General features: G+C 37.8%; 1 protein-coding gene across 5 annotated transcripts in view; it reads right to left on the reverse strand.

The window, feature by feature from the left end:
• Positions 1 to 25,876, reverse strand: part of Eya4 (EYA transcriptional coactivator and phosphatase 4) — a 258,627-nt gene extending 232,751 nt beyond the window's left edge. For all 5 annotated transcript variants that reach the window (XM_076858240.2, XM_076858239.2, XM_076858238.2 and 2 more), the window contains exon 1: positions 25,525 to 25,876. The gene's annotated coding sequence lies outside the window, so the exon portion shown is untranslated. The remainder of the gene's footprint in view (positions 1 to 25,524) is intronic.
• Positions 25,877 to 26,933: the final 1,057 nt, after the last annotated feature.

A 26,933-nucleotide genomic window follows, 5' to 3' on the forward strand; every position in this document is an offset into this window, starting at 1 on the left:
GAAGTTTTGTTCAGTTCTCATATATCCATTTACATATCCCTTACTATCACCAGGTAGACATGGCTTTAATTTCTTTTATTTAATGCCCTGTAGTATTTTCTTCAATAAACCTGCAACTTTTCTTATTATAATACAAGATGTTTTAAAAAATCACAAGGGAAATTTAAAATGTGAATACTGACATGTTTTATAAATGTACACAAACACAGAGACACAGGTCAAAAGTCAAAAGTGTCGTGTGTGTGTGTGTGTGTGTGTGTGTGTGTGTGTGTTTTAGATTTAAAAGTCAGAAAATGATTAACTTATGTATATTTAATGTGAATAGTCTCAGCAAGACAGTAATTTAAAATATTCCAAAACTAGAAAAGCAACACTGTGAAGAAAAGTACAATTTCAAAGCACATATAAAACAGAGTCAGAGGTTGTAAAGTGAATTATTAATCATATTGAAGAGTGCAGCAGTAGAGGGTGGGCTAAGAAATGTTGACAGAAAAGACCCAACTTTGGGCCTCTTAGCTCATACTTCCATCTTGTTCCTCTCACTCTTCCTCACATTTGGGTTTCACCTAGTCCTGATTCTTGCTCATCCCTGGTCCTATGCTTGACCCTCAGGCTGAATGACCAGCTCCACCCTGGCTCAGCGTCACCTTGTGTGTGATGCACATCATAGTGAGTGCAGGCCACTAGGCTGACCTGCCTGACAACAGCTGCCCATCTCACATCCTTCCTCCAACCTCTCAGATGGATGCTTTATGTTGTCTGTGCAATAAATAAAATCTTATTTTTCCTCATTATACAAGGATACTGAAAAAACAAAATCAAATGATGCTAAAGTGGCTTTGAGGGTCAGTTAAAATTTTGACATAAAGAAAATGAATTTTCTCAGTAGACTCTGCAAATGACCTCTACGATTCCTTCTAAGATTAACTTTCAAAGACAGAATAATCTCTTTAAGTAGAGACAATGTCAGTCTTATTTATGAGAATTATATAGTGGTAGCTCAGTGCCTGACAAATTTTAAGTGTACAATAAATGTTGATTGAATGTCACAATAAATGACAGATGGAATGGTACAGAATATATCTGATGATGCAAATGAAAAAAGTGGAATAAACAGCCAGATAATTTAAGTTTTAGAAATTCTGCCTCAAATAAATGACTATCTCAGAAAAAAATCTGCTTTATTCTCACATTTTGAGGTATATGATTGGCTCCATTTAACTTTGTATTAGGACAATAAGAAGGAAAACATTGGGAGAAGTTACTATTGACTAAATGGAATATTTTAACTTCTCCTAAAATTCAATATAAAAAATTACTTACCAGATAATTTCCTACTCATCTGACCTAAACTGAACTTTCAATGAAATCATTATTGATAGTAGTTTTTAAACCTATTGTATTTTAAAACATAGCATGCTGCATTAGCTTTCTAAGATTGTTATAGCAAAGTACACACACTGGGTGACTTTGAGAAACTGAAATTTATTCCATCATGGTTCTGTAAAGGAGACATCCTAAATGAAGATTTTGGCAGATCTCTGCTCCTTTGGTAGGCCATAAAGACAAAGAAGCCTTCCTCATCCCTTTCCAGCTTCTGGGGATTGCTGTCCATCTTTGGCATTCCTTGGCTTACAGACGCATCTCTCCAATCTCTGCCTAATCATCACGAGGCCTTTCTGTGTGAGTGCATGTGTGTCTGTGTCCAAATTTCTTTCCTCTTTTAAATATACGGATCACTGGACTAGGGACCGTCCTAACCCATTATGATCTCAGCTTAATTTGATTATAAGGTTTCTTTCACAAGTACAGAGATTAGGACTTAAACATGACTCTTAGGGGACACAGTTTACCCACAACATGCATACAGTTATTACACTGAAATTATTTTAAGATGTGATCAACTTTTAAATCTAATATTTCCAGAAAGGATATACAGAAATTAAATTACAGAAATTGATTATCAGGGAAAAAAAAGTGATAATTTTTCAAAAGGTTCGCTCTTGGTATTGTTGTCAACTCAAGCAAAATTAAAATGAAGAATTTAGGAAAGACGGCATAAGAGAATTAAACAAAAACTAGCCCCACTCCCCCCGCCCTTTTTTTTTTTTGTTAATCACCAACACAATTTAATGGTCCAGTTGAGGAGTTATTGCATCAATGTTTCATGTTATAACATAATATTTTGCTTTATATTTCCTTGAAATACAGATTAATTGTTACTTAGTTTGACTCTCAACAGTAACATGAATTGCATTCTTTGCCAAACCCGCTAAGGTACTAAAATATTATGAGCCTAGTGATTTTTATATTATTGAACCAAGTAAAACTATCTAGGCTAATTGCAGGCCCAGTGTTATTTTACATCATAATTTAGCAGCGGTTATTAGGCTAAATCCTTTAACATTTAGTTTTCACAAATATATGAGAAGAGGATGAGGACATTCTTCAAGTAAGAAAAGTATTACCTTATAATAAAGGTATAAAATTAAGGAATAACAGTAACCTCATGCTGTTTTATGAGGCAGTAATCTAGTTCCCGGCTCTATCTCAAGGCTATTCTCCCAGAAAAGGTGAATTTTAAAGGGGAGTGAGAGCAACCGTAGCCACTCCTGCAGTTAGGTTTTCAATACAGAGACCATGCATCATATCCTTTTCTTTAACTCTGCTGAAGTGAGATATAAACATTTGGAAAATTGGAGTAAAAAATTCAACCATTCTTCTAATTCAGATATATATAATATGATACACACATACACATATGTATAGAATTTTAAGACAATATTTAGACATTGGGACCCAGCAAGCTTGTCCAGGTGGTAGAAACAGCAATGGACACAGCCTTAAAGAATGATAAGAGGATGAAGGTGATTCTGTGATGTGAAGTTAATCCTCTCTCTTTATAATAAAAACTAGACGACCCCTTACTCTGGCTGAAGCATGGATATGAAGAGGATCTCATCGCTATGCCCAAGCTGGCATGGGAAGAGGGCAGAGCTGCACAGGGGAACACTGGCACCTCTGGATTGTGCACACAAATGGCACTGCCTTCCCCCACCATTAAAGCCAGACACCTGGGCTTTATCATTGATTCCTTGCCACTCACTCTTCACATCCTGGGAGTCACCAAGTCTTCTCGATATATCTCAGGGCACACTTGAAGCCCTCCATGCTTCCCTCTCCGCCCTGCCACTAGAAGAGTCCAGGCCATCATGGGCCGTTCGTTGTCTGGTCAGGGGCAGCAACAGCTTTTTAACAGTTTCCTTCCCTCCAAGCCTGCTTCTTGGCAATCACTTGTCACAATGCAGTCAGAGTGACAGTTCTGCAGTGTAGGTCTAACTACACTTTCTTACACTCAGAGTTTACTCCACCCTCAGGATAAGCCAGAAATTCTTCAGTTGGTCTTACTTGCAGCTGTTGTAGTATCTAGTGCATCTCTGCCAAAATGTCCCTTGAAGGGTCACGGGGGAGTCTGGTGTACTTGTTCCCTAGGCCACTGAGCCAAAGCATAAATTCTGAGCAAGACCACTTCCTTCCCCCATAGTCCCTGTTCATTGCCCTTGCCATTCTCTCTCCCTGTCTCACCATCACACTAACCTGCAGCTAAAGGCTGTACCTACATCAGGAGTGTCTGGAAGGATGCAAGCACAGTTGAAGCTATCCTTACCTCTTACTGCAGAAAAAACGAGAGAGAGAGAGAGAGAGAGAGAGAGAGAGAGAGAGAGACAGACTCTATGTCCACCCCCGACCCCTAGCTCCAATAACCTATTATATCCTTAGGAAAAAAATTTAAAGACCACAACTACCCTTTTTGTTTTTCAGCCCATGTTCAGATCCTGGGATGGGGAAGTATGTACCTGGTTAGTCCTACCCATGACCTCTGATACAGTCCCTTTAAGCTAGGTGGGACTGTAACGAATCTTTGCACCTGTGGAGTTGTTTAGGCCATGGTAAGGTCCCCCTGCATTACATTCAAACATTTTTAAAAGTTCATCTAGGCATTTGGATTTTCAAACTGATAATCAATTTTCAGAAGCATAGTTTGTAAAATCAAAACTTGAGTTTTGCTCACATAAGAGTATATTATATACATTACACACACACACACACACACACACACACACACACACACACACTTACATACATATACATCATGTGGATCTATATTCAGTTTAACCCAATACGTAGGTTCTTCCGGATTTCTCTGGTTATAACAAATTACTTGTATCTGATGATTCATCTTTAGAACATGGGCCTGGGAAAATTTCAAGTTACTACTTCAATGGCAAAACCTCTACACTGTAAAACTTGGGAGCTCTTTTCACCATGTGGAAAAAGCTGGTCAGGAGGGAGAGACAGAAGGGAGCTCACCCAGAAAGAGGAGCAAAAATGAGATGGCAAGAAAGCCCTGGAAAATCTAAGCACTTGGGTCCTGTCAGCCCTAAAGTCTATTTTCTTCTCTTCCTGATGCCTGGTTGCCCAATTCTTCCTGGATTACATGGCTATCATCAAATCTTGACTCAGATTTTCTTCTTTATTAAGCATGTTGCCTAACATAAAACACAATTGCACAGGAAGTCTATCGATTTACGTTCTCATTGCATTCTGGAGAGAATATGGCTAGGAGCAGCAGTTCGAAAAGAGCACTGTTTTTATAGCTTCTCTGCACCTAGTTACCTACAGTGCCCTCCATGTTACATTAATGGGGCTGTGAAGCTGGGTCAGCCACTAGCTGGCCCCAACTGCTCAGGCAGCATGCCAGAGAGAGAAGCCAAAGGCACAAACACAGAGCTCCAATTCTATGGCTGACTGTTAGGAGAGGTAGAGATGATCATTCTTTGACCATGCACGTGACTCTCTTCCCTGCCCGTAAAAAGGAAAACAGCACAGGTGTCCAAGAAACAGATCTGGATGAATAATAATGAGCACCTTACCTGACATCAAGTTCCTTTCATGGAGCCAAGCTACAAACTAGAGGCTGAGCTATTTTTAAACTATTTATAAAGGTAGAACATGGATTCGGTGAAATGATTCATTTCACACAAAATATTTAAATAGTAATTCTAATGGGATTAGGGCTAGGGTGTAAATCAATGGTAGAGTACTTGCCTTACATGTAGAAGATCCTGGGTTTGATCCCCAGCACTACAAAATAATAATAAGCAACAATAATATTAAATAACAGGTCAATATTTCTCATGCTAAAAAAATTTCAACAAGCTCAACTTCATGCTAATTATGTAGGTCATCTGTGATAAGTTCAGTTGGTAGAAAAAAATATTTCTGAAATTATAAATTATGATCATTTGAACTTTTGACAGGCAGGTCCAGCCAAGGTTTTCTGTTTTGTTCATTCTTGCTAATTGCTGATGGTTGGGTGTTTAGCCTAGAAAACACAGAAGTAGTTAAAACTGAATTGTCCCAGAGAGACATCTGAAAGAATGCAGAGCCTGAGCAATTTTTGTTGACTTCATGAACGCTCAGCCATGTTCTGAAGACCATCTGCCCTTCTCTCACACTGCCTCCTCTCTCACCAGTACTCTGAAATTATACTGCTGGGCATTTTGCATATACTGTAATGGCACCACTGATTATCTTCCAGCCTGGCAGAAGAGAAAACATTCAAGCCTTTCTCAGAAGCAGTTTGCTTTTTTTCTTAGCCATAAATCTCTCTTCCATGTAACCAAGAGCCTTTTTTGATGAAGACTAAGTGACTGTATATATTATTTAACACACATCTGATGATTTTATGCCCCTCCTGAGGAAAATGTGTCACATTCTAAAACAATTTAAGAATAGCTCTCCCAAGTTTAGTATTTAATGCCTAAAACCCTAGCAATATAAAAGAGAGTTCTGTCAGAAGGAACATAAATTTGGAGACTCCACGTAGCAACTCTGCATGTGAATTCCTGCTTTAACATGGAGAAACTTCAGGACCTGGGAAAAGCTTACTGATTTCCCTAAATATCATTCTCTTCATCCCCAAGATAGGGATAATACCAACACCTGCTTTAAATTTCACTAGGACTAAGTGAAATAAAGTATTTAAACACACACACACACACACACACACACATACACACACACACACACACACACACACAAACTTTGATTACCAGTGAGCATGGAAAAAAATTTCTGCACTTTTGTTCTTCATATACTAAATGAAAAAATATTAATATTCTTTACTGTCCATAGATTAAAACCTATGTAATTTCTTGCACAAATATAATGAATTTTAACCCTGCTCACCTGCTAACCTTATACCAATTAGCAATTTCTAGAAGCTGCATCAATCATCGATATTTTATTAGTAGTCAAATTTACCAGTCCTACCAATCCTCTGAACTCAGATGAAGCTTGCAAAGTGAGTAATAACGTAAGCTTTTAGCATTTACCATTTTCAGTTTGTTATCCTACATAACGTCAAAGTTGTGACTGGTTTCTTTAATACTGTGATAATGATATGGTCCATAACAGGATTGTAGTTGGGTATGTGTTGAAAGAAGGGAAAACAAAAGCATGAGAGGAATAAGCCATCAATATTAATGAGATGCTATCAAGATTTAAATTGATAAAATCAGGAGTAAAGCATAAAATATTAAAGAATAAAGACAACTGGTTATCACTACATTTTGATAGCCCTAAACCTCAAATAAAAATGGTTTATGTGATAACATTAGGGAAACAAATGAACTTTGGATTTCTGAAAAATAAGATGATCAGTACATAGAGATGGGGGCAACTTTGAAGGCTGCTGCCATGTTCCAAGTGAGAAGCTACAAGGAGCTGGACTGATGTCATGGCTCAAAGCCTGGAGAAGAGGAGAATATAAGAGACAATATGAGAATTCAATCAGTAGGACATAGAAAATATACGACTTCACTGGTAAGACAAATATGATTCATTTTGCATATGGCAAATTTCTCAGGAATGCAGTGTGATTCCTGAGAAATTGGTCATGTGGAAAAGTTGAGAGGAAAATTTGTGTTTACATTTGCATTCTTGCTGCTGTTTTTGTTGCCTTTATCTTCGTTTCTGGAGATGGACAGGATGCAAAAACAAGAATCAATTCACACAAAAAGGCGTCAGAAAAGCTTGTTTTTAAAAGCTTGTCAGAAAACTCAGCCCACCCTCAGGCTCTGCAATAATGCTGGCTGTTTGATGGAGCATTTGGAAAGGGAATATAAGAAAATAAGAACTTGAAATAAATCAAAACCTCAGCCTTAAACAAATGTAAATTCTAAATTTTCACTGCATAGTATCGAAAACCTCAAACACAAAAATAAAATAGAATCAAGACTGACCTACAGGCTTGAAATCCCTAGACTTCAAGGAAAGCAAATGCAAAATTCTAGAACACACAAATAATTCACAGAGAAATTGATCAAAAATTATAAACTACATTTTTTTTTAAAAAAAAAAGCACTGTGTATATAGCAAATACAATAACAGGAGAAATATGCAAGTAAGAATTTAGATGATAGAATAATCAAAAAGCACCCTATTTCAAGGATACTTTAGAGGATTATAGAGTCAAAAGAAATAGAAACAAAATTAAAGGAGCCACACATAAGTGCAAAATTTGGAAAAGAACTCTAAAATCAGGGTTTGTTTGTTTTTTTTTTAAATGCACATAAATTTTTGAAAAAAAGTGAATGAATTACTTAAATAGCAAATTAGATACAGCCAAAGAAACAATTTGTGAACTCGAGGGTAAATGTTCTTCTTCATAAGTGAAGACAATGACAGCAAAAACACCAGTATATCTTCTCATCTCCATTTTTTTCCATAACATCAGTTTCACAGGAATTAAGATATCACATATTAAAATCATATTTTTGATTATGGCAGGAGAGAGCTCCAATATAACAAAATAAACATGAGTTGAACTCCAGGGAGTAACTAAGTCAAGTTATTGATTTTAATTTTGCTTATAGTGAATATCAGTTAATGATTTAATTAAATATAATGCTCTTGATATTCCTAAAATTTTAGCCTCCTGATAATTTCCTTAGTCCAGATTTTTAATTTAGACATCCGTCAATATTTGAGTATCTTCTTTCCTTTCAATAAATTTCCTGGTAGCAACTACAGTAAAAAAGTCATTGCCCTGTTCTTTTCTCTAGGAAAATGTCTGTAGCATTAGAGTTTAAAAACCATCTATCTTTCTTGGCTTTCATGGACATCCAGAGTAGAGTCAGCTTTATTTAAAATAAATAAATAAATAAATAAATAAATAAGCAAACAAACAACAACAACAACAAAAAAGGGTTAAAATGAGATTCAGAAAGCAATGTCTCAAATGTGCAGCTGTGGCTGAACTCCATTTGCCATTTGCTCCCTGCTGACTGTTTTAATTTTAAGGGCAAACTAGAACAGAAGGGAGTAAAAGGAAGATAGAAAGGGAGAGGAATAGAGAAGGAAAGAGAGAGGGAGAATGAATGAATATGAGTGTAAATGGAACCCATACAGTTCTATTTCTTTATGTTGGAATCAGGAGGAACACCGAAATAGGAGGGTTATTTACAGGGTAATCCCATGATTCTGTAGCCATATTACTTAGAGCTCCTTGGCCTAAGTAATAGGCCTTCTCTTTCTTTTCTTTTCTTTTTATACATTACTTTAAAAACTTTCAGGGTTGGGGTTGTGGCTTAGCAGTAGAGTGCTTGCCTAGCACATGCAAGGCCCTGGGTTCAATCCTCAGCACCACATAAAAATAAATAAAATAAAGGCATTGTGTCCAACTGCAACTAAAAAATAAAATTAAAAGCAAACAAAAAACTTATATTTCAGAACTTCTACTCTCTGGTCTGCCTGCTGGAGTCATAAAGCATAAACTGAATCCTGTTTTCTTATGTTTGGCAGATACCACAAACAAGTTGTTACTCATGTCACCCCCTAAGTCATGTTTTCCAAAAGTACCCTTGGTTAATCAGACCACATCTTTATAAAAAAAAAATAAAAATCTTTGTTTCTCAATAGGGATTATGGGAGAGTCCAATCAGCCACAAAAACATAGTTTCCTAGGAAATATATTAAATGGAAGGTAGATATGAACGAGGTCATAGTGCATCATTATTTTTAAGTCACATTGACATTATATTAATAAAGGTCAGCATTAATTTACAGTAAGGTATTACATTTATACCCTGACAAAAATATAAAGGAAAACTAATTAGTTGAAGTGATAATCAATGACAATAAATTTTGAAAGCAGTAAGAATTCTCCTCTGGGAAAGACTGTAGGTTTTATTTGTTTGCTTCTTTGTTTAAAGCCGAATTATTCTTCAGGAAAAGTAAATTTAAAAAAAAAAATCATATTTAAGCTACAAGACTGTTTGGTTTGTCTAATACTTGGATGTGCCCAGGCTGTGAGTTGGGTTCCAGAGGGTGCAAAACTGCTCTGGGGCTACAAAGCCTCCTGGGGAAAGCACTTTCCAAGGGAAGAACTGGGGAGCTACATAAGCGGAAGTCACGTCTGAAAGAAAAGAACAAGAAAATAAACAGAAGAAGTCGTTACTAATCCCTCAGTGGCAGTGGGTAGAGGAGAGGGCATCCAGCGTTCTCTGGAGACTCTGTTATAGGGTGTCCAGGGGGCCGTGCCTGGGGAAGTGCCAGAGACCCCTCATTTGAAGTTACTTATAGACCCTGCTATTCAGTTACTATAAAGAAATAGTGAGAGGTGAGGAGGGGTGAGGTCTGATCTTGAGAAGTACTATTTGCTTTAAATAGACCCTTCAAACTTGGGGAAAGGAATGAAGAGGGTGAAGAAAGGTAGGGAAAATACTGGTTAAACCAGTAAGAAAAAGACACAATAAATAAGAGTTCTAAATGTGAGAACCGAAACTCAGGAAGATGGAATAAGAAGTAGAATAATTCACCTCCTCTTGAATCAACCAAATGCAAAGACACCCAGCAGCAGGAGTTGGAGACAGCAATCCTTCACATGTTCCAAGAGAGAGATGTGGGTTTTCCTGGTCACCACTCTATGTGCCTGTTCAACCTAGGGCTTCCTTCAACCAAGTTCTTATTCAAGCACTTGAACAAGCTACACCTGCTCCTGAAGGAGCTTCAGGTGCTGCGCATGAACACGGCACAGCCCACACCTTGTACAATCAATTTTTTTTTTGTTTTGATGTTTTAATTTCTTTGCTATGATAGTGAAAAAAATGAATTGAGTTTTTTTTTTTAAGAAAGTATCTTCGATACACAGATTTATAATATTAAAGTTCCTAAAGCTGCTTCTCATCAAAACATTGATTCTTTTAAAATATATTCATCAATGAACAAACAGACAAATTACTACATAAAAAACTCCTGAGACACATGTCAGGAAATGTATAACTTTAAATTCATGAAGTTCCAGATTAAGTCAGGCAAACAGAATCGTCAATTTCTACGTTTACCATGACTCAATGCACAGCTTTAGGAAAACCTTATAATTTCTCCATACTTCAGTTTCTCACCCCATAAAAGGAGTATATTGCTTGAAATTTAATTCCCTCACAGCAGTGAGAGTTTTGATTCAACATTTATAAAATGCTTTTCAGCTTCCTGATTAATAGGCAAAATACCATGGTAGTTGTATAATACACTTTCCAAAAAGAATAAAGGTAACTGGTTGGACCTGATGTAAAACAATACTTTACTTGAGAAATAAGTATCAGTCATATTTATTAGCTCTCTATTCCATTTGCTAGGTAATAAAAATTACTTCTAACAGAAAAAGTATCAAATTAATATTCAAGCCAGTTGAAGTGTTATCATGGTGGGCCTCACCTACCATGGGGGGAGGACGGTCGTTTTGTCTTTCCAGGCTGCCCCACATGTTTATATGGTAAAGTCAGGAATGTTGGGCATGGTTTTGAAGGCCTCTAGCGTATTCGCTGGTTTCTGGCATTCTAATGCACTCTACTCTTATAACCATAAAAGTACTCTTGAGTGCTTCTGGAAATACATAACAAATCCTTAATCAATTTAAGAGTGTTTTAACTGCATGCATGACATTTCTTGGGAGGAAAATGTTAGCTATTCTACACACATATAGTCCTTAAGTTAGCAAGAGAGTTCCTTCTCAAAGGCACAAAGCAGTTTCCCTATAGGAATATAATTTTCAGCTTTATGTGTGTAAGTCCTATTGAATCCCTTAAAATAACAGGAAATTCTGTAGGGGAAAAAAACCCACAAAAATTGATAGCCATATTTATCCAAATGCCAGAGGAATACGTTAGCTATTTTGAGTTGAATTTTTGTTTAAAGGCACTAGATAATCACTAAAAGTTAACCATAATCAATTATCCAGAACTATGGGAACTAAATAGTCTGGATAGAGAATTTCCTTTATATAAGAATCTAACTACAAAGCCAACAGATTAATATACTTCATTATATGAACTTTATGTATCACATTACTTTTAGCCAGGACTTGAGTAGCAGTTTTCTGTATTTTGATGAATTAATTCTAATTTTTACATTAAACAGATTACAATAATATCAGATTTACAAATTCATGATTGATATGACATGGTCAATATTTTGATATATAGAAATATTTGTCAACACAGAATAAAGCAATATCATTTATATTAATATAATCCTACAACTTTATATGCTACAAAGTGTTTTGAAGTGTGTCTGGCACATAGTAGGCTCTCATAGAATAATATAATTTCATCAATTATATCAGAGTTCAAACCATTTTTCCTAATAATTTCAATAAATGTTTTTATGATACCAAATGAAAAATACAGTAAAATACAAAAATTGACAGCTGATGAGTTTGTATTGAATAAGCACACCAGATTGCCAACAACCAGTCTAAAATAAAGGATTATGTTCAGGGATCTTGTCTCCTGCAACCTTCCAGTTATTCCTCTCAAAGGCAACCCCCACTATGTCTGTTTAAATGTTATACAAAATATGAATTCCTTTCTTCATTTAAGAAAAATGACTGATTTAAAAAAAAAAAAAAACACCTTGCTTTTGCAGCATGAATTTCCCCCTTTTTCTTTCTTTCTTTTCTTTTTTTCTGTATAAAGATGCACTTATCAATTTATTTTTAAAAATTAGTTCAACATATATACTGAACTTTAAAGCAGGCAAGTATGTTTCCTCTGTGAACTCAATTATTCCTTCCCATAACTCGGTGAGACAGGTACTATTTGCTATCCACACCTACCGGAACTACAGCTCACTGTGGCTCAGAAAAATCACTTGCTCTAGGTTACAAGGCGGACAAGTGGCAGCACCCAGACAAACACAAAGGTAGTCTTGACTCCAGTCTTTGCCTTGACTCCAGGCTTTGTCTGACACACAGAAAGAGAAATAAAGGCAACAAGGTGGGAATTGGGAGTATGGGAGTGTCTTTGGCACCGGGCTCTTTTGCTTCATGCTGAGTAACCTAGTAAATGTCACTCAATGGGGCATCTCATCTGCAAAATGGAGGGGTTAGGCTAGATTCCCCTTCTGCTCAGACTCCGATTAATAATTTGACCTACTAAAACACAGAGCAAACTTGCTTCATCATGGTGTACTTCATCCAAAAATGACTCAGACAAGGAAATAAAGCCACAATTTCTGAAATGATTGGAAACAAAAATCTTAATTTAATGTTATTTTTGGACATGGAAAGGACTTTTTCCCCCCCTAAATAAGCAAGTTTGTGGTTTTGAAGGGTCTTGCTCATCTTTGAGTGGAAAATGCCTAAAAACAAACCACCAGAAACTTAAACAAAAATTTCTTCTTCCTCAATTGTGCCTGAAAAAAAAAAAAAAAAAAAAAAAACAAACCTAATTTCTCTCACCAAAAGACCACATATACTTGCAACAGATATATCTTGGAGTTTTTGATCTCCACATCTTGAAACAATGACAAAAACACAAGCAGAACATGCTTCCTTTCAGACAAAAAAATCCTTAATTCTAAGAATTGAGAAGTTCTTTAAATAACATGAAATTCATCTCAGCAGAAAGCAACCATAGAAGCTGTTTGTTTCTGGAGAAAAGTGGGAGTATGAAGACCATAAGCCTCCACTAGAACTCTGCTTTTCAATCTCAGTTTATTTTAAATGCCAGTTTGCGCTGGATATGTCTTTCTTTCACTACAAAATCAGTAATACTTTGCTACAGATGAAGCTTTACATAAGTGAAAGTAGAAAAATAACCAATAAATTGCTTTCATGACCATAAGCAAAAGAGAATCAGTTTTCTAAAATGTAAACGGGATTCATTCTTTGTGGATGTCTGGCTTTGCACTCGTGTCCTTTAAAAATGTTCATTGCAATATCGCAGTTATCCATCAAGCCCAGCCTTCAGGGCTACAAGGGCAAAAGGTGTGGTCTCTCCCCTCAGTGAATTCAGAATCTCTGTAGAAGACAGACTCATATATAATTACCCCAAACACAATGTGCTGTTATACTAATAGCCCAAATAAAGTGCTATGGCATTACAGATAGAAAAGAATTAATCCTGCCTGAGCCCTAGGGAAGGCTTCCCAGAGGAGGTGACATTTGAGATAACCCTTTAGAGATGAGTAGATTTTTTTTTATCCAGGTAAGCAGCATAAGAGTAAGGCACAGGTAGGCTAAGGGAGCTGGGACAGTGGAGGACAGGGGTCGCTGAGAATACCTCAGCAAAACACGTGCAGAATTACATCATAAGCCAGAAAACATTAATAAAAATAGGTAAGTGTCACCACATTCAGATCCACAGTATAATCAACTTGACAAAGTAGATATGTGATGTAACTACCCTGGGGGTGTTTCTTGATTTATGAACAACGGAATTGCTCATGTGGAAAACCAGAACCTCTGGCTTTGGGGCCATTCTCCAGTGACTAAGGGACTCCCAGATTTCCTGTTAGTGTCCAGCATAAAGGACCTGGATGGGCATGAGGTGAGGTCCGCTATGTCTCCTTGGGCTTCCAGTCAATGAAAGGAACAGAGCTCTCCTCTACTTTCTGCAAAGCCCTGACTTAAACCATCCCTGGCCCAGCTGCCTTGCTATGGCCCTTGGGCTGCCCAACACTCTCTTCATCTTTCTGCTAACAAGCAGCTGTGCAAAGTCCTGCTGCTCTTAGAAAGACACTGTGGTCTCATACATTGTGCTGTATTTTCATCTACTTTCTCCCCTAAAAATATACTTCAAAACTTAAAACATAAATCATAGGAGGGAGGAGAGAAAGAAAAAGACTCTACTTTGATTACTTAAATATGAGTTAGTGAATGATGTGAGATTCTTAGATCAGTCTAATCACTTCCATGCAACATGATTATTTGCCTGACAGAATTAAAGTAAAACCACAAAGTTAGACAACGTATGTGTGCACTTTTAAGCATCTTTACAATTACTAATTAAATAAAAGTTCATCTACTGTTCAGAGCACCTAGGAATGTAAGTGTAATCATCTACTTAGAATACGAATGTTTCACAGTTGAAAAGAATTTTCACGATTAACTCAAAATTCATGTGTGCAAAATTATCATCTCACCTTGCGTTTAAAGTTTTTTGTTACTTTCTACTAATTTGTGGATCATCTTTCAAAGATGCACCTAAATCAGGCAGCAGTAGTACTCAAACTACATTGATATTTACTTACAGTCAACTGCATATAGGTTTTTAGATAAACTATATATGTTAACATTAACCCAATAGAATTAGAACATAAAAGTATAGATCAGGTAATTTGCCAAAACAGAGTTTTTATATACAACATTTTCATATTTACTTTTTTCAGGGTTGTACAAATATTATTAAATAAGTTCAGAATTCTCTCCCTCCCTCCAGATCCCCCCTCCCCCACCCCGGCCCCTCTTCTCTCTCTTTTCTTCAGTGTTACATATCCAACCCAGAGTTTCACCTATCCCAGAAAAGCATTTTATCCCTGAACTATATAGCTCCAACCTCATGTAAAAACTTCTCACTACAAATGAACAAATAATTAAGCTAATTATTTTAATGTAGACAGTGGTGATTATCAGTAACTTTATCCTTTCCAATCAAACAAGCTGTCTATAAGTTTCTTATTACTGAATGTTTGTCTATGGAAAAGTACAGGCAATTTTCACTATCAGAAAAAAAAAAAGACTCAAAAGTACAAACTAACAAATAACAGCAAAAAGTTAAGAATAGACACAAAGGTGATTAAAATGTTTACTTCCTATATATTCTTCCAGGCATTCTGCTCCATGCCATACATTATTTTCAGAAAAGGAAAATATGCTGAAGATGGTCAGCCTGTCTAAATCTTATCTAATAAGTTCTATCTGTGTAAAGTAAATCCATCAACACAGGCCAATGAGAACTGTTTGATTTCATGTTTAAACTTGAGAGGAAGGTATTAGGATTCTCCACACTTGACTGGAAAAAGAACAATCCTTCTATGCAGAGCCCTGGGAATCTTGACTATATCAAGCGATATTAAGATCTGCTCATGTTACAAGTTCTCAGTTGGGGAAACTGTGGATCAAGAAAACATCTGACAGTGTCTGAAGAAGTTATTATTACTCTGTAGTAGCTGACTACTGGATTCTAGTACCAAGAGACTAGGGATGCTGCTAAACACCTGACTATGCTCAGGAGAGCCCTCCCTTTATTAAAAAAAAAAAAAAAAAAAAAAAAAAATTATCCAGTCCAAATGTTAATAACCAGAGCCTGTGAAATCCTGATCTAAATATATTGGTCATGAGGGGTTATCAGGCACAGCATTAATATTATCATATTTTTATACAGAAGTAGCTAGTAGTAGTTCCAAGTAAACAGTAGAAATTAGACCTTGACATTAAACTGTTTAACTGTCCTTTTTCCCTTTATCTCATCCTACCTAAACCAAGGATCTAATAAGAAGTTCTGGAGAGAGAGATGCACATAACTCCTACTATGGATGCAAAGGTAAGAATCAGCAATATCTCAAGTAATTTTCTTAAAAGTATACAATGAGCTCATCAAGCCCAATAACCAGAAAAATTATGAAGAATTGTAATTAGTACCTTCAAACTAAAAAAAAAAAAAAAAGTGAGGAAATTTAAATATTGGCTAAATTAACAATATAGCATAGAATAGAATAGGCTTCTAATTGCTTAAGGAAGTTGAGGAAACATATAGACTAAAGTCCAAAAATATTTAGGTGACTGTATGAGTAAATATTTGATAAAAGAAATACCACACAATATAAATGGCTAAAACTGATTTTTGAGCACTTTGTTCTCCTTTATGGGGCTTAAAATGCAGCCTCAGATTTTCCAAGATGACCTGAAAGTACCAAATTTGAATTTGGTCCACTAGGGATTCACTTTATGGTTCAAGATCTGTGACCCTCCAAAAGACTCAACTCTAAAAATCTCTGAAACATTTTGGGTAATTTAGTGAAAGACATACAAACATAATCAAATTAACTCATACTCATATTGATCATTTTGCTAAATGCATGACACATATGTACTCATCGAATCCTTATCAGAAACCCATGAAGTATGTGCTGTTACACATAAGAAAACTGAAGCAAAATCAGTTTAAGCAACATTCCTATGTTACAAAGTACTTGGTATCATGGTGTCAGAGCTGGGGTTTGAAACCAAGCAACCTGGCTCCAAATTCATGGTACTTAACCACTATGCCATATTAAGAATTGGGTGTCTCAGTTTTCATGTTCCATGAAATACCCATATGTCCAGAGATTTTTCAGTATCCTTAGCTTATCCACTAGATCCCTGGCTTCCCAGTAGTGGGAAATAAACACATTCCTATATACACACAAGCATATGTGCGCACGTACACACACACACACACACACACACACACACACAGACATACATAAAACTACATTGCACATACATAACCTGGGTCTAGATTCAGATCTGAAATTCTATTGGATTAATATCCCAAATCCCTGAGTCTCTTCTTCAGAGTTTCCCACAATATAACAATCACAGCTCTTTCTACTATTTCTAGTCTCGTGGCAGCGATGTCTAGTGACACTACACTACTCTCATGTTCAGTTATTTTACTGATTCTCTCTACAGGAAGTTAGTGATCCCCTACTTACTATTTGTCAAGTAGAGTATAGTGTGCTATGGATACAGACATGACACATACAGCTAGTTCCTCCAGCAAATTCTCAGCCTAGAGCAAGATTTAGATTAATGTAACCTGTTACATTTCAATGTGGCAGGTGCTAGACTAAAGGCAGAAACCCGGTACATTCAACTCAGGCTCAGTAGGAGGTCACATTTCATACCTTCAATCTTGATAAAGAAGTAGAAAAGGAAGTCACAGGAGCAGAGAAGAGATGTCTTGCAGAAAGATATGCACAAAGAAAGAAAATGTGGGAATGACCAGGATGTATTTGAGAAGTGCAGTTTTCCATAGGGCTGGAGCAGAGAGATCTTGTAAGTGGATGGTGAGAGATGAGACCAGCTGAACAAGGTTCTCAGCATGAGGCTGGGAATTCCACAGTTTGCCTCTTTGGCAACAGAGAACTTTTAAGATTTATAAGTTGAAAAGGAACCTGAGAAAAACTGTGAATGAATATGGCTGAACTTTCTAGGGATGAGAGAATCTTAGACAGACTAAGCACAATCCAGAATAGTCCAAAATAAAGATATCAAGATAACCCATCCTACTTGCTATGACACAGGCAACACTGTGACCAAGATGACATAGGTCAAGTGTCCACCTAGATTTGACTGAATACCTTAGTATTAATTCTGTAACTTTGGTTACATTGATTAACTCACTGTGCTAACCATTCCAGAAAAAGATATGTAAAATTATAACAACACATTAAGAGTCTCAAAGTCTTCAAAATTATACAGAATAGGAAAATAAGTCTATTTATCCTACATTTATTTTTGCACATCTTTTGCAATACTGACAATCAAAAAGCATTTAATAAGCATTTTCCAAGAGCCCAGAATTTTGCTAGTTATTTTTTACAAATGAAGCATTTAATAACTGAAGTTAATCACTGGGGATTAAAAATAGGCATAAACTAAAAATTGTTTGTGGATCAACTAAGAAAAATAAACCAGCATCATCTTAATACATAACATTCATGTAAAAAAAAAAAATCAGTATACATCTACTGAGGTTTGTATTATTAACAGTTACCTATTAGAAGCACAGTTTGAGATTGTTCAAAAACCTGACTAGAAAATGTGAACGTGATTCACCCACCTTATGATTAAATACAGCCAGAATTACTAGAGTCAGAACTATATACATAAATATACATTTGCATTCAAATATAAAAGTTTAGTGAAAAAAATTAGATTGAAATCTGTTGACTTTCCAAGTCATTACTATTTTCAATACTATTTTCAAACTAGTTTCAATACTGGACATATCAAGTTAGAAACATTCAATCTCTTAATCAGAACATGGGGGTCTTTTTAAATCCTTTAACATTAGGGAGTTCAAAGTCAGAGGTGAAATGTAATGAGTAGATCACTCCTCTGAGTATATGCAGAGGTCTGTGGATTGTGTACATGACCTTGTGGAGAATAAGCCCTCCCGGTATGTGGTACACCTACTTGATTAAGGATAGAATTTCAAACTTAATGCTGTTGCTTTTGTGAGTAGAATTAAACTTAACAGGATATGAATGTAAATTTTTATGATTTAATTGTAGCCTTGCAGAAGAAATGTCAGTTTTTGTTTTATAAAGAAAGAAGAAAAAAATAACAGAAAGGGGAGATTCATTCATGTCAATTTAGGCCAGTGTGCTATCTTCATTAATTCTTTTTTTTTTAGTTGTAGATGGACACAATACCTTTATTTTATTTACTTATTTTTATGTGGTGCTGAGGATCAAACACAGTGCCTCATACGTGCAAGGCAAGTGTTCTGCCACTGAGCCACAATCCCTACCCTTCATTAATTCTTTAAAGGAGAAAAGATGCTCAAATCAAACGAACCTTTGCAGGTAAACATCCTGTGCCTCAGTCAGACCTGAAACTGTATGTGGAGATCATGCTGATCAGTTTTTATGTTCTCAGTGTTAAAATGAAGTTGAAAACTGGTTAACAGGAATAATCAAGTGATATAAAGGTAAACAGATCTGTTGCTAATGCATAACTGGGAGATAGTTTATGGCACTTGATTTGTCTGGTATGGATGGTTTGTGTGTTAAGAGATGGAGTTCCCCTACATGTTGCTCAGGCTGGCCTCCAACTCCTGGTGATTCTCCAGACTCAGCACCCAGAGTAGCTGGGACCATGGGGACATGCCACCACTACATTCTAGTAAGGACACACTAACATACTAGAGCAGGTACTATTGAGTTGTGCCCTTTCCATAATGGACATAACATTTTCACAGGAATTTTCATACATTTGAAGACTTTTCCAGAGAAATCTGGCCAAGCAGCAGTAACAATGGTAAGAGGGCATGCACACACAGAGAAGGGGCACACTTCTCTAGTGAGCACAACTTTCCTTTGAAGAAACGGCCTAAGAAAGTGGCTAAATACATAAATAGGTAAAAATGAAAGCCACTGCCTCCTGTAACTACTTCAACATTTTAAAACAGGTTGTTAATAGGTAAACAAGAGTGCTCAGCTAGAGAAAATTCTTTAAAATACAAAGTCTGATAATCATATAATCTGAAAGTATTTAAAAAATATGGGTGACCACGTTATCATTTAAGCCTACCTCTAGAAATCCAGTATGCACTCTTTAATGCTTCTTCCCCTACTAGTAGGTTCAATGTGACAGTGTTGATTTGAGATTTTTAACCAGTGTCAGGCTTAACACAACAACAAAACCGTAAAACCAAAAGATAAGGCTTGAAAAACAAAGGACACTTTTGATGTAGGTTAAGTATTCCAAAGAGCTCCTTGTAAATTCTTGATAACTGGGAATCATCCGCAAAGTATTTCTTCAGATTTAGTCATTTATTATCAACCTTCATTATTTTGGCTATATGGGTCAAGCATTTGTTCTTTGTTATTTAATATGTTTCTTTAAATAGGTACTTAAAAATTATTTTACTCCAATGTTTGTGGCTTTGTCGTAAACAATTTACATAAAATTACAGGTTTAATATAAAATTTAACATTTTTCTAGTATCTGGTTATCTTTAAATAACTGAAAATATGAAATGCTTTGTTTGTACAACGTTTAATAAAAAAAATCTTTTTTATTAAACCTAGCACAAAGCTTAAGTTTAAGCACAGGGTGTTAGGTTAAGAGTGGGAAGTTGGAGTCCTGAATCCACACCACTATATTACTGGATCTCATCTTCCTCATCTGTAAAATGGGGATACTAAAAATACCTAATTTCTAGTATAGTTGAAAAGATTACACATAATACAATTAAAATAATGTTTTGCATAAAGTAACTCTTGAATAAATGTAAACTAGGATGTCATTATGACAATAACTACTCCTGAAAATAGAATGACTTGCACAGACAGCAATATCACAATTATCCAGAAACTAAATTGGATATTTTTATTTAGGAATGTACTTTGACATATGAATGTACATAAGAAAATGTACCCTTAGATATGAAATATGAACATGGCACTTACATATTGGTGGAATGCAGCTTCACTTTGAAAATATTTAAATGTGATAAATAGCAATTAGGCTTTACTCAAAAATTCTAACCTAAAAAAATACTCATGGAGAAAAAATATTTTAAAAGTCATAACATGATAATGTAGATCTTTCTTCCATGGTCTAAAAGTACTCTAAAATATTAGTACATATAAATAAAAAGTTTTAAAATATAAATATATTTTATTGAAATATTTCATGTAGGAAAAAAAATTCTGATATTTTAATATGGTGGCTTTTTTCATCAGCCATGCACTAAACTCTCAGGGTGAGAAAAGGGCCAGACCAGCACTGAAAGGTTTCAAATATCAAACTATACTATTATGTCAGTGCTAAGATCAATTAGCACCTTTCAATGACAGAAAAGGTTACAGTGAGACTCAGAGGTACTCTCTGAAAGTGTCTTAAACCACCGCACAAATGTGATTTTGATGGCTCAAAAAAAAAAAAAAAAAACACTATTTTAAATTAATCAGTTTCATCTCCCTTTCTGGAAGAAGGAAGAGAGGGGAGCAAGGATAATGATATGTTCTTTCAGTATCTCTTTACTAGTATACACATGGATGGGGAAAGGATAAGAATTACACACTTCACAATAAACAACCTATCACCAAGGCATACACTAATGTGCAGCAAGTGCCACAAGCAATATTAAGTGACTGTAATGTTTACAAAGTCTTCAAACCTCTTAAAAGCAATCAAAGTTGCTTGTAGTCCTTTTGAATATGCGGCTCTTATTTATTTTCTTCCACTCAAGTTCAAAATAAATGACACCCGGGTTGCCTCCATTTACAATTTAATGAACATGCAATGCGCCCCCCCTTATAGTAAAACACATCTAACTGCAAAATTTGATGCATGTACTACAATAAAATACACCTTTGCATCTCACCCATCTGGAGGGCAAATGCCTGAAAGAGTATGTTGGTTCTTAGTTCACCAGGAAAAATTCATGAGAAGCAGGTACACTGCACTGCTATCCATTCCCCCTGGTGTTGATTTCCTTCACCTAGTAACCACTGTAATAAAATCCCCCAACTGTATTTCTGAATACAATTAGTTTAAGATACTCTACTGAGAGACACATTATAAGAATGTAGTATATGTAAGGATAATATCCATTTGAAAAAGAAACTGTCAGGATTATAGTCACACTGAAATAATAACAAGGTGTTTGACAGAGGTTTGTTCAGCTCCTCAATGAGAGGATTCAAATCCTCTCCTGCTTTTGATAGCACACTTTTCTATTTATTTCTTAAATGAGTGACCTGAAATATTTACAACCAGACAGTACCTAATTTTAGGTTTTAAGTGCTTTAACAGCTCCATGAAATATGATCAGCAGCTGCAATACTGAACTATGGTGAATAAACTCCTTATAAAGGGGGCCTGTTTTTACTGAATGTTTAGTGTTCTTGCATTTACTTAAATAGGAAAAAAAGATAATGAAAAACATAATAAATACTTACATTCTTAAATTACTTAACACTTCACTAATTCTCAAAAGGGATTATCTCCCCTCTTCTTGAATTCTTGAATAATAAAAAAAAAATAACATAAGGTTCCACTGGGCAAAATAAGTTCAATTTTACTATCTGAAAGTCAGAATGTAAATTTTCCAACATCCTAACTTTTTATATAACGAGTTTTATGTTTTCTACCACTTTACCTTTCTAAAAACTCTAGATAATTTAATTCCTGTGCATGAAATTTTAAAAATGAAATAACAAGCCCCATAAATATATTTTTAGACACGACATCAGTCATTGAGAGTTTTGCAACAGAGACTGAAAACATGAAACTGGATACTCTATTTCCCGTGGCTATGTAAAATTTATTTACACCCCAAATCACAATATAAATAAAAGGAAACAGAAATGGGAGAATCTGTTTTACTTTTCTTTTTTAACTCAAAGGGAGTTTATAAAAAGAAAAAATTAATTATTGCAAAATGACAAACCATTCTTCTGCCAGTCACCCTTTGAAAGAAAGTTTTATGAAAAAGCAACATTTTTTAATCCAGCTTCTAGAATTCTTCTAGAATCCAGCATGTGTATTTCTCAATAAGATTAATGACTTTCTTTAAGACAATTTTTAAAATTTTTTTAGATGTTGAGGGGCCTTTATTTTGTTCATTTATTTATATGTGGTGCTGAGAATCGAACCCAGTGCCTCACCCATGCTAGGCAAGTGCTCTTACCACTGAGCCACAATCCCAGCTCAGACAATTTATTTGTATACAGATCTTGGGGATTTTTAATTTTTAAACTTGAACATATTACTTATACTAAATATTATGTATGAAAACATACTTGTATAAAACTTCATTTTGGAAATGAGAAATTGACTATCTAATTTTCAAGAAAATTAATAGTAATAAAAAGGTAAGAATTGAATAACATCATTTTATTTTAGTTATAATTGTGAAACACCTTCTAAATATGATGGCCTTAAAAACAGTTAATAAGTGTGCTTAAAATAAGCATACTTATTTTCAGTCAATTTATAAAGGAAAACAGACTTTTAAAAGCCAAATTGATTCTAAACCTTCCTCTAGTAGAAAAGACAAGGACACATCCCTAGTAATGAGAGAAAAAAAATAAGAGTTTCCAGCTAATCTAATTATACTATTTTCAAAGCTATTACTGTCAAAAGTTTTAACATTCTTCTACAGTCATTTTTTTTAAATAGTTTTACTTTGAAAGACTTACAACTTTTAAGTTGTAAGGTGGAACAAACTGTTTGTATGGTATATAATAAGAATAAAAGTTGGTGTAGTTATATGTGCATTTGGTATAATGGCCATAAAACTCAGATTCTGTAAATCTCGCTCCACGCAAAACAGTTTGTCTTTTGTTACTACTGATTTTTATTTGGGGGGATAATCTTATTTTAAAAAATACACAAATGTCTTTGAATGCAATCTTAAAATACACCATACCACATATCAGATATTTTGTTTCAGGAGTCTCTCCTCACCCCTTTCCCTAGTTTTTGGTTCTTCAGGTCTCAGCTTGCCAAAAACATTTTAAGACAAATAATTAAAAAGATGATGTTTCTGATTAAAACCAAGTTCTACCCGGGAAAAGATAACAAGCACAATTCTGGTGTTGAGGAGATCTTAAAAAATAAAGTTAAAAAAAAAAAAAAAACAACCCAACGAACAAAAATAATAATAATAATAATAAAAAAAAACCTTCCTCAACTTTCAATCCTGTCATTCACCAACGTGTAAATGAAACTTCAGAAGCTGTCGATGGGAGCCCGCGGTTGTTAACCGCTCGGAAGACTCCCACCTAAATCCCGCAGGAGCCGCACCGAAACTGACAAACGCCCGAGGGTGCAAAAAGCGGCCGCTGATGAGAAGAGGAACAAAACACCATATTCGAGAAGATATATTTCGCTCCAACATTACGTTGATCCCAGGGTGCCAAGCCAAAAGGGGTAAGGGAGAAAGAAAACTGTTAAGTATGAGCTCTTAATGTGAAACCTAACCTGCTGGTTCTCTTAGGTATCAGATTTTGGAAGTGTCTGTAATGACAGCCAGGAAAGCAAATTAATGGCCAACGGCCCACTGGGTTTGAACACGAGACTCCTGTTACCTCCTCGCAGATCAAGTACATAACACACGCGCACACGGAGGTGCTCCACGTGGAACTGTCTGAAACCCAAACACACGCCCGGGAACTATTTGCACCTTGGCAGAAAGGACCAAGGGACCCGTACCTTCCTCTGCTGCCCTCAGGTTAAAATTTGTGAATGACTCTGCCTGCTCCGCTCAGCAGTGGAGCGGAGAGGTGCAGGGGGGCGACCGAAGAGCGGACAGTCCCCAAACGGCACCCTCCCGCACAAGCTGTCCCCCAAAGCGCAAAACCCATTAGCCTTCAAGGGGAAGCGGGATGGGGGCGCGGGGAGACAATGCCATCCCAACTAGGGAAGAGATGAAAAAAGTAAACTGCCCTCTAGTTTGTCCATCGCTTGCCTTCGAAGCTTGATCCGCAAATGTCCCTAATCGCTCCGAGCTGCTCAGAATCATATATACAAAGGAAAGAAAATCTTCAAAGTGCTACCAAGTTGAAATGCGGGTTGCTGTGTGGCGCCGAATAAAACAAGCGCGCACACTGTCTACCTCCAAATCCCGCTTCACCAAGCGAAAAGAGAAAAGAAAAAGAAAGAAAGAAAAAAGAAACCTTTCAAGACCAGCAGCCTCCCCAGACCCAGTAGGCTTTGAAAGGAGAGCAAACCCGCTCTCCCCAGTCAGGTCCTTTCTCTTGGAGAAGTTATAATCCCTCCACGGCATCTGTGTCCCGAGCCAATGAACGCGACTCCTCTGACGAGGCGCCTCTAATTTCACGGACCCTGGCAAACTACAGGAGCCGCTCGGTCCACGCCACATAAAAACTATTAACGTGGGATCGGCGCAGTTTTAAGCCCGGTGAGTGCCTGAAAATTAGAGCACAATCACTGAATCTACACAAGTACCCCGTCTGGTGAAAACCCAGGCGCCTGGGCCATCTAGGGGGTCATTACAAAGTAATACAGGTCACAGGATGGGTGTAGGGGAGACCCTGGTGCGCGCGTTTCTGTGAGGCGGGGGCGGGGTGCAGGTAGGAGCGGTGCACCCTATGGCAGATTTAGCTGCGGGGAACCGGGTTCCACGCCGGTAGCGCTGCGTCCTGCAGCAGACAGCGGGCTCCAAGGGGACCCTTTGGGATCGGGGTCTTCTGCTCCGGCAGAGCGCACCGCCGCAGTTAAAGCGGCCTGGGCTCTCCCGCAGAAGACACCCCGCCTTCGAGTGCCCCAGGAGCTCAGGAGCTCAGGAGCCCACACAGGGCTCGGCTGCGAGTCTTCTGTCTTCAGCGCATTGCAGTCGTGCGCACTTTTTAGGGAAGAGTTTGGGGGCTTCTCCAAATATGGACCCTCGCAGGCTGTAGGGCTACTAAGGTTGGATGAAGAGGTATACTCACCTCCCGGTGCCCGGATCGCCTCGGGATCCCGAAGTCCAAGTGTCTGCCCCAGCCGAGGATCCTCCCGTCCGTGTTTAGGTATTTATTCTCGTTCCTTCCAATGTCTAAGTTTCCCCTTCGCGTCGTGTCTCTGGTGAAAACAGGACATCCCCTTCGTCTACCCCCCAAAAAACAGCGAACACAAGTGGGGGGGGGAGCCAGGCGTTGGAGAGAAGTCGGCTCCGAGGTGGGGAGTAGGAGAGGGGAAGAGCCAAAACTCTGGACTGACGACAAGGAGAAAAGTAGAAGAAAAGAAAAGGAGCGCGCGCCCCGCAGCCGCAGTCGTCACTCCCCAGCTTTTCCCCGAAGCTCCTTCCCCCTCTCTAAGGGAGCGACAACTTCAAGTGAACTGGATGGAAGTTTTGCGCGGAAGCCGGGAGCGGCCCGAGCGTGCGCCGCGCGGCGGGCAGCCTCGCACTTGCGCGCGGAGTTGGAGGCGGGGGGTGGGGGGGACGTCGCAGCCAGCGACTTCAGGCTCGGGTGGCCACTGGGGGACTCGCGGCAGGCCGCTGGGCGCGCGGGGACCTTGGCTTGAGCGTGACTGATTCTTTTATATTCGACCTGGGGAGACTGCCTGTTGTCATCCTTTGCGGTTTCGCGTGGGGTCCGCTCGGGGCCTTGTGGCCCTGGGCGTCCCCGGTGGCGCCGTGGTAATCTCCGCGCCCTCTGCGCCGCCCCACCCCGCCCCCACCCGGCCTGCCCCGGGCTGCTGCAGCCTCTAGACTGAGGGGAGGGACCCGCGGCCTCTCTCCCCTCCCTGGGAGCAGGAACCACTGTCTGTCCCCACCTGCTTCTGCGGGGCAGTTCGTGGACTTGCCTGTATCCCTCCTGCAAGCCGGCTCCAGGGTGTAGGCCACTGCGGGCTCCCTGCCGGGACTCCGTGCCACTCACCCCAAGGGAGCAGACAGAAGAGACTTCGCCTCCTTGCAACAACGCAAAATAAAAGCCAACGCTCACCAGATTTGGGAGCTTTCGCTGTCTGAAGATAATAAACTTTTCTGTGGAGATGTATGCTGTGAAGGAGTAAGCATTGTGCAGATTGGCTGGGGTGGGAAGGGCCTGGGCCCCCTCCAGCGCTGGGTGCAGGTATAGGCATCCCTCCCAGACGCTCAAAGGTCAGGCAACTAAGACTGAATTCCAAGGCAGCGTCAGAGCTTCCCCAGGCACATTGCTGAAATGACATTTCGTGCCTAAGCCTTCTGCGTATGCATTAGGTACCTACATAGGATTTAAGACTCTCTATGTACACATACAAATAACATAACCAGGGCCTACAGCAAAGTAAATCCATATATTTCATGTCCACTTAATCATCTCTGTCTAAAACCTATTATTTATTTCAGCAGCATCTTCTTTGTCACGTTGATAAT

This window comes from Callospermophilus lateralis, chromosome 6, assembly GCF_048772815.1.
Source record: "Callospermophilus lateralis isolate mCalLat2 chromosome 6, mCalLat2.hap1, whole genome shotgun sequence".
In the NCBI taxonomy this organism is placed as follows: domain Eukaryota; kingdom Metazoa; phylum Chordata; class Mammalia; order Rodentia; family Sciuridae; genus Callospermophilus; species Callospermophilus lateralis.